Genomic DNA, 9,527 nt, shown 5'->3' with positions numbered 1-9,527 from the left:
CAAAGCAACTAAGAAAATGGTAATAGGATCATGCTGCTGCTGTGGCTAAGTTGCTTCAGTCATGTCCAACTCTGTGCGACCCCATAGGTGGCAGCCCACCAGGCTCCCCCGTCCCTGGGACTCTCCAGGCAAGAACACTGGAGTGGATTGCCATTTCCTTCTCCAATGCATGAAAGTGAAAAGTGAAAGTGAAGATGCTCAGTCGTATCCAACTCTTAGTGATCCCATGGACTGCAGCCTACCAGGCTCCTCCATCCATCGGATTTTCCAGGCAAGAGTACTGGAGTGGGTTGCCATTACTCGAGTGGGTTGCCATTGCCTTCTCCATACATATTGATAACTACCTTAAATGTAAATGGATTAAATGCACCAACCAAAAGACATAGACAGGCTGGATGGATGAAGAATACACTTCCGCTTCCCACATCACTCTGCTTGAGCCCCCCTCAAGTTGTATGCAATTATTTTATATTGTTGTTAATCATGTTCCCATTATGGCTTGCAATTGTAATTGTCTTGTTTTTTGTCTGGATATTGATTGTGAAAACTTACAAACATCTTTTAGCATTGTGATTATGCAGCTGTTACTTAATACCATCGTATCACGATTGGTGAACAGGAAAATAAAAGAACCGAAACTATGATCTAATAGGAAAACCTGTAATCACTTTTTAATGCATATCAGATGCATATCAGAATTATCCTGAAATTTTTTGAAAAATACAAATCCTCAGATATTGCAGTTTTTTTCTCCAGAGCTCCAGATATGTTTTCATTGAGCAGTTATGTTTAAAAACACCTGAACTGTATGATATCTTTTACTTTTAGCTAGCTTGTTTCACTTTTTCTATTTAATATTCAGTGCTTCCATTTCACTTGGTTTGTGTTCTCCAATTTTTCTACCTCTACTTTTTTTTTTAAAATGTTCTTTCTCAAGCCTTTATCAAGTGTAACAGCAAAGCTTTTGTATACATTTATATAAATCTTATAATATATATTTTGGAAAAATGAATTTTTGCCTAAGTTAAAACATTATGACATTTTGATTCCACTTGTTTGACTTAGTATGAAGAGAATGCTAGATTTATAATTAAAAAATAGATATGCAACAAGCAACAAAGCTTTACTATATAGCATAGGGAAGTATGGTTAATATAACAACCTATGATGGAAAATAACTTAAAAAATAATATATGTGTATAACTGAATCACCTTGCTATGCACCTGAACCATTGTAAGTTAACTATACATATATATATATTAAAAGAGTTAGTTAACAAAAGGACTGAGTGAAGTGGTGAAAACGGTGATAATTTTTATGGTTGTTGTTCTGAAAAATTACTCTTTTGAATCTGTGTTACAGGTGTAAGGAAAATCTTCCCCTCAAATTAATTATGACTCATAGTAATTTGGTAAATTACACATTTTATAAACAGAATTGAAACATTTATGCCTTTTCTCTATCTGCTCCCTCCAGAGACTGTAAACTCTTGGGTTTTCATCAGCTTTATCAGATAGGTTAGGAAGCCTACCTCACTAACAGATACGGAAATCTCAGTATATTTGGGGGATCTTGTAAATGGAGGAATTCACCTAGATCTGTTAGGAACCCATGTGATAAGCCCTTGGCATGACTTTCCTAGACCTGAAAGGTTTTTTCCCCAAGGTTCAGTCTGAGACTCCTTGTGAAAGTTTCAGTAAAACAAAAAGCCTATATGATCAATTATAGTTGTGTAAATTATCAGGTCAAGTTTTTCTGAGACCAGGTTTATTTTGCAACAAATTAGTCTTAAATTGGATATATTTGGTAGAAAGGAGGGTAATTTTAGAGAGAAAAAGATGATGTAACAATGAATGTTTATCCCAGTTTTGTTAATGGAGGACTGTATTACTGATTCACTTCCCAGAAAGTTCCTTACTGTTACGCTGCATTAATGTAAAAGTTAATGGAATCATTAAAAGGACACTCTAAATTTTGTTTCAAAAGTTTATCGCAGTAATCTTTGGATGAAGATCAGATGCCCTGTAAACTGCAACCAGGGGATTACGCCTACTGGAAAGGGCACAATTTAAAGGAGAGTCTCCTAAGTATTTTATTATTTTCATTGCAATGGTGAATGGAATTGTTTCCTTAATTTCTTTTTCTATTTTCTCATTATTAGTGTATAGGACGGAGAAGACAATGGCACCCCACTCTAGTATTCTTTCCTGGAAAATCCCATGGGCAGAGGAGCCTGGTAGGCTGCAATCCATGGGGTTGCTAAGAGTCGGACACGACTGAGTGACTTTACTTTCACTTTCATGCATTGGAGAAGGAAATGGCAACCCACTCCAGTGTTCTTGCCTGGAGAATACCAGGGATGGTGGAGCCCGATGGGCTGCTGTCTACGGGGTCGCACAGAGTCAGACACGACCGAAGCAACTTAGCAACAGCAGTAGCAGTGTATAGGAATGCAAGGGATTTCTGTGTGTTGATTTTATATTTTGCAAATTACTATATTCATTGATTAGCTCTAATAATTTTCTGGTGGAGTCTTTAGGGTTTTCTATGTAGAGGATCATGTCATCAGCAAACAGTGAGAGTTTTACTTCTTCTTTTCGAATTTGATTCCTTTTATTTCTTTTTCTGCTCCGATTGCTGTGGCCAAAACTTCCAGAACTATGTTGAATAGTAGTGGAGACAGATCAGTTCAGTTCAGTTCAGTCGCTCAGTCATGTCCGACTCTTTGTGACCCCATGAATTGCAGCACGCCAGGCCTCCCTGTCCATCATCAACTCCCAGAGTTCACTCAGACTCACGTCCATCGAGTTGGAGATGCCATGCAGCCATCTCATTCTCGGTTGTCCCCTTCTCCTCCTGCCCCCAATCCCTCCCAGCATCAAAGTCTTCTCCAATGAGTCAACTCTTCGCAGGAGGTGGCCAAAGTACTGGAGTTTCAGCTTTAGCATCATTCCTTCCAAAGAAATCCCAGGGCTGATCTCCTTTAGAATGGACTGGTTGGATCTCCTTGCAGTCCAAGGGACTCTCAAGAGTCTTCTCCACCACCACAGTTCAAAAGCATCAATTCTTCAGCACTCAGCCTTCTTCACAGTCCAACTCTCACATCCATACATGACCACTGGAAAAACCAGAGCCTTGACTAGACGGACCTTAGTTGGCAAAGTAATGTCTCTGCTTTTGAATATGCTATCTAAGTTGCTCATAACTTTTCTTCCAAGGAGTAAGCATCTTTTAATTTCATGGCTGAAATCACCATCTGCAGTGATTTTGGAGCACCCCAAAATAAAGTCTGACACTGTTTCCACCATTTCCCCATCTATTTCTCATGGAGTGATGCGACTGGATGCCATGATCTTCGTTTTCCAAATGTTGAGCTTTAAGCCAACTTTTTCACTCTCCTCTTTTACTTTCATCAAGAGGCTTTTTAGTTCCTCTTCACAGTGGGCACCCATAATTCCTAGAAACATATCTACCTAAAGAAACTAAAGACCTATATATAGAAAACTATAAAACACTGGTGAAAGAAATCAAAGAGGACACTAATAGATGGAGAAATATATCATGGTCATGGATCAGAAGAATCAATATAGTGAAAATGAGTATACTACCCAAAGCAATCTATAGATTCAATGCAATCCCTATAAAGCTACCAACGGTATTTTTCACAAAGCTAGAACAAATAATTGCACAATTTGTATGGAAATACAAAAAACCTCAAATAGCCAAAGCAATCTTGAGAAAGAAGAATGGAACTGCAGGAAACAACCTGCCTGACTTCAGGCTCTCCTACAAAGCCACAGTCATCAAGACAGTATGGCACTGGCACAAAGACAGAAATACAGATCAATGGAACAAAATAGAAAGCCTAGAGATAAATCCACACACCTATGGACACCTTATCTTCGACAAAGGAGGCAAGAATATACAATGGAGTAAAGACAATATCTTTAACAAGTGGTGCTTGGAAAACTGGTCAACCACTTGTAAAACAATGAAACTAGATCACTTTCTAACACCACACACAAAAATAAACTCATAATGGATTAAAGATCTAAATGTAAGACCAGAAACTATAAAATTCCTAGAGGAGAACATAGGCAAAACACTCTCTGACATAAACCACAGCAGGATCCTCTATGACCCACCACCCAGAATACTGGAAATAAAAGCAAAAATAAACAAATGGGATCTAATTAAAATTAAAGGCTTCTGCACAACAAAGGAAAATATAAGCAAGGTTAAAAGACAGCCTTCAGAATGGGAGAAAATAATAGCAAATGAAGCAACTGACAAAGAATTAATCTCAAAAATATACAAGCAACTTATGCAGCTCAATTCCAGCAAAATAAATGACCCAATCAAAAAATGGGCCAAAGAACTAAACAGACATTTCTCCAGAGAAGACATACGGATGGCTAACAAACACATGAAAAGATGCTCAACATCACTCATTATTAGAGAAATGCAAATCAAAACCACAGTGAGGTACCATTTCACGCCAGTCAGAATGGCTGCGATCCAAAAGTTTACAAGCAATAAATGCTGGAGAGGGTGTGGAGAAAAGGGAACCCTCTTACACTGTTGGTGGGAATGCAAACTAGTACAGCCACTATGGAGAACAGTGTGGAGATTCCTTAAAACACTGGAAATAGAACTGCCTTGTGACCCAGCAATCCCACTGCTGGGCATACACACCAAGGAAACCAGAACTGAAAGAGACACATGTACCCCAATATTCATCACAGCACTGTTTATAATAGCCAGGACATGGAAGAAACCTAGATGTCCATAAGAAAGCTGTGGTACATATACACAATGGAGTATTACTCAGCCATTAAAAAGAATACATTTGAATCAGCTCTAATGAGGTGGATGAAACTGGAGCCAATTATACAGAGTGAAGTAAGCCAGAAAGAAAAACTCCAATACAGTAGACTAACGCATATATATGGAGTTTAGAAAGATGGTAATGATGACCCTGTATGCGAGACAGCAAAAGAGACACAGATGTGTAGAGTGGACTTTTGGATTCTGTGGGAGAGGGAGAGGGTGGGATGATTTGGGAGAATGGCATTGAAACATGTATAATATCATATAAGAAACGAATCGCCAGGCTAGGTTCAATGCAGGATACAGGATGCTTGGGGCTGATGCACTGGGATGACCCAGAGGATGGTATGGGGAGGGAGGTGGGAGGGGGGTTCAGGATTGGGAACACATGTATACCCATTGCTGATTCATGTTGATGTATGGCAAAACCAATACAATATTTTAAAGTGAAAATGATAATAGTAATAAAATTAAATTTAAAAAAAAAAGAAAAAATAAGTAAATAAATAAAGGAGAGTCTCCAACCTAGATGAGAGGATCTTTATCAGGTACTCTTAACTAGTTCATGCACAATGAAACTAAAGGGAAAATGGCTCTTAGATGAATTCCCACTTCCAAAGGCCTCGACCCTAGATTGGTCTATAGAGGGGACTGCTGACCTAAGTTCAATTCAGTTCAGTCACACAGTCGTCTCCGACTCTTTGCAATCCCATGAACTGCAGCATGCCGGGCCTCCTTGTCCATCACCAACTCCCAGAGTCCACCCAAACCCATGTCCATTGAGTCAGTGACGCTATCCAACCATCTCATCCTCTGCCGTTCCCTTTTCCTCTGGCCTTCAATCTTTCCCAGCATCAGGGTCTTTACAAACGAGCCAGCTCTTCGCATGAGGTGGCCAAAGGATTAGAGTTTCAGCTTCAACAACAGTCCTTCCAATAAACAACCAGGACTGATCTCCTTTAGGATGGACTGATTGAATCTCCTTGCAGTCCAAGGGATCTCAAGAGTCTTCTCCAATACCACAGTTCAAAAGCATTAATTCTTTGATGCTCAGCTTTCTTTATAGTCTAACTCTCACATCCATACACGACCACTGGAAAAACCATAGCCTTGACTAGACAGACCTTTGTTGGCAAAGTAATGTCTCTGCTTCTGAATATGCTGTCTAGGTCGGTCATAATTTTCCTTCCAAAGAGTCAGCATCTTTTAATTTCATGGGTGTAATCACCATCTGCAGTGATTTTGGAACCCCCAAAATGAAGTCAGCCACTGTTTCCACTGTTTCCCCATCTATTTCCCATGAAGTGATGGGACTGGAGGCCATTATCTTAATTTTCTGAATGTTGAGCTTTAAGCCAACGTTTTCACTCTCCTCTTTTACTTTCATCAAGGGCCTCTTTAACTATTCTTCACTTTCTGCCATATGGGTGGTGTCCTCTGCATATCTGAGGTTATTGATATTTCTCCCGGCAATCTTGATTCCAGCTTGTGCTTCATCCAGGCCAGTGTTTCTCATGATGTACTCTGCATATAAGTTAAATAAGCAGGGTGACAATATACAGCCTTGACGTACTCTTTTTCCTATTTGGAACCAGTCTGTTGTTCCATGTCCAGTTCTAACTGCTGCTTCCTGACCTGCATATAGGTTTCTCAAGAGGCAGGTCAGATGGCCTGGTATTCCCATCTCTTTCAGAATTTACCACAGTTTATTGTGATCCACACAGTCAAAGGCTTTGGCATAGTCAATAAAACAGAAATAGATTTTTTTTTTAACTTTCTTGCTTTTTCAATGATCCAGTGGATGTTGGCAATTTGATCTCTGGTTCCTCTGCCTTTTATAAAACCACCTTGAACATCTGGAATTTCATGGTTCACATATTGCTGAACCCTGGCTTGGAGAATTTTGAGTACTACTGCTGACCTCAAACTCACCTTAAAAAGACACTCAAACAGGGGAAACCACAATTATACCTGGGTGAGATGAAGATGACATCAGAAGTAGATAGCTTACCCAAGGTGCTAGACCTGATTTGTATGATCATTTATAGTGTTTTTTTGACTTCTTGGATCTTTTCATATGGATCAAGTGTTTCCTATTATGGACAGAATCCTATACTAGTTTTAAAAATCAATTCATTTGTTGGGTTGTGGCCAATTACCCATGTCTAGCACTTCTAGACTTCTGTGGTGGATTTCTCCAATCCAAGGCTCTATTTGGATGACCCTTAAAATTTTATTTTAGAAGAAAGAAGGCTCAGTCCTGTTTGGGCTACTTTTAATATTACTAGGTGGGATCCTCTTCAATTCAGTTCAGTCGTTCAGTCGTGTCCGACTCTTTGTAATCCCATGAATTGCATCACGCCAGGCCTCCTTGTCCATCATTAACTCCCACAGTTCACTCAGACTCACGTCCATCGAGTTGGTGATGCCATCCAGCCATCTCATCCTCTGTCGTCCCCTTTTCCTCCTGCCCTCAATCCCTCCCAGCATCAGAGTCTTATCCAATGAGTCAACTCTTCACATGAGGTGGCCAAAATATTGGAATTTCAGCTTTAGCATCATTCCTTCCAAAGAATACCCAGGACTGATCTCCTTTAGAATGGACTGGTTGGATCTCCTTGCAGTCCAAGGGACTCTCAAGAGTCTTCTCCAACACCACAGTACAAAAGCATCAATTCTTCAGCGCTCAGCTTTCTTCACAGTCCAATTCTCACATTCATACATGACTACTGGAAAAACCATAGCCTTGACTAGATGGATCTTCATTGGCAAAGTAATGTCTCTGCTTTTGAATATGCTATCTAGGTTGTCATAACTTTTCTTCCAAGGAGTAAGTGTCTTTTAATTTCATGGCTGCAGTCACTATCTACAGCGATTTTGGAGCCCCAAAAAATAAAATCTGACATTGTTTCCACTGTTTCCTCATCTATTTCCCATGAAGTGATGGGCCAGATACCATGATCTTTTAGTTTTCTGAATGGTGAGCTTTAAGCCAACTTTTTCACTCTTCTCTTTCACTTTCAACAAGGGGCTTTTCAGTTCCTCTTCACTTTCTGCCATAAGGGTGGTGTCATCTGCATATCTGAGGTTATTGAGATTTCTCCCAGCAATCTTGATTCCAGCTTGTGCTTCATCCAGCCCAGCGTTTCTCATGATGTACTCTGCATATAAGTTAAATATGCAGGGTGACAATATACAACCTTGACGTACTCCTTTTCCTATTTGGAACCAGTCTATTGTTCCATGTTCAGTTCTAACTGTTGCTTCCTGACCTGCATATAGGTGTCTCAAGAGTCAGGTCAAATGGTCTGGTATTCCCATCTCTTTCAGAATTTTCCACAGCTTATTGTGATCCATACAGTCAAAGGCTTTGGCATAGTCAATAAAGCAGAAAGAAATGTTTTCTCTGGATTGTCTTACCTGGTCAATTAATAACACATGCTCTGACCCTGTCCATAATATGAATGTTCCTCTAAGTTACTCAGGCTTAATCAGAGCAACAAGCAAAAATTTAGCCAGGGAATAAAACTTCCCACAATTAGGGGATGGATTCATGTGGTTAACACTTGGCTGTGGTCGTTTAAGAGTTAATACCCCCCTTTATCTTGGGAGGGCTTCCTTTGTGGTTCAGCTGGTAAAGAATCTGCCTGCAATGCATAAGACCTGGGTTTGATCCCTGGTTTGGGAAGATCCACTGGAGAATGGAAAGGCTACCCACTCCAGTATTCTGGCCTGGAGAATTCCATGGACTGTATAGTCCACGGGGGTCACAAAGAGTCAGACACGACTCAGTGACTTTTACTTTCACTTTATCTTGTAAAGAATTAAATTATGCTAAGCATAACCAGCCTAGTAACCAAAGGACACTAGGCTGGGAGCCTTATGGACAGTGCCAATATATATTAGGTTGGTCAAATGCAATTACAGTTTCAGATCATGAATTTTAAATCATTATAACTAGGCTCAAACACATCTATATTAATCAAAACATGAAACATTAAAATCAACCCACTTTTGCAATGAGAAATAAGTTTCTTTATTCTTGTAGTGTAGAAATCTGTGCTTCAGGACTCGGTGAACTCTTGGAAAACATTTTCTGCCTCATACTGGTTGTGAAAGCATTTTAGCTGCAAAAAGTTGTCAAGATGCTTGAAGAAGTGGTAGTCAGTTGCTGAGAAGTCAGGTGAATATGGGGGATGAGGCAAAACTTTGTAGCCCAATTTGTTCAACTCTTGAAGCTTTGGTTGTATTTTGTGTGCTTTGGCATTTTGAAAAGAACTGGGTCCTTTCTGCTGACCAATGCCTGTTGTCGGTATTGCAATTTTTGGTGCATCTCATTGATTTGCTGAGCATACTTCTCAGATGAATGGTTTCACCATGATTCAGAAAGCTATAGTGGATCAGAGCAGAATCAGACCACCAAACACTGACCATGACCTTTTTGGGGTGCAAGTTTGGCTTTGGGAAGTTCTTTGGAGCTTCCTCTTGGTCTACCCACCAAGCTGGTTGTCTCTGGTTGTCATAGAAAATCCACTTTTCTTTGCATGGCACAATCCAATCAAGAAATAGTTCATTGTTGTTGCATACAATAAGAGAAGACAACACCTTAAAACAATAATTTATTTTCTGATTTGCAGTCAGTTCTTGAGGCACCCACTTATCAAGCTTTTTAACCTTTCCAATTTGCTTCAAATGC

This window comes from Budorcas taxicolor, chromosome 1 (genome assembly GCF_023091745.1).
Source record: "Budorcas taxicolor isolate Tak-1 chromosome 1, Takin1.1, whole genome shotgun sequence".
Lineage (NCBI taxonomy): Eukaryota > Metazoa > Chordata > Mammalia > Artiodactyla > Bovidae > Budorcas > Budorcas taxicolor.
This window is presented reverse-complemented; position numbering follows the sequence as displayed.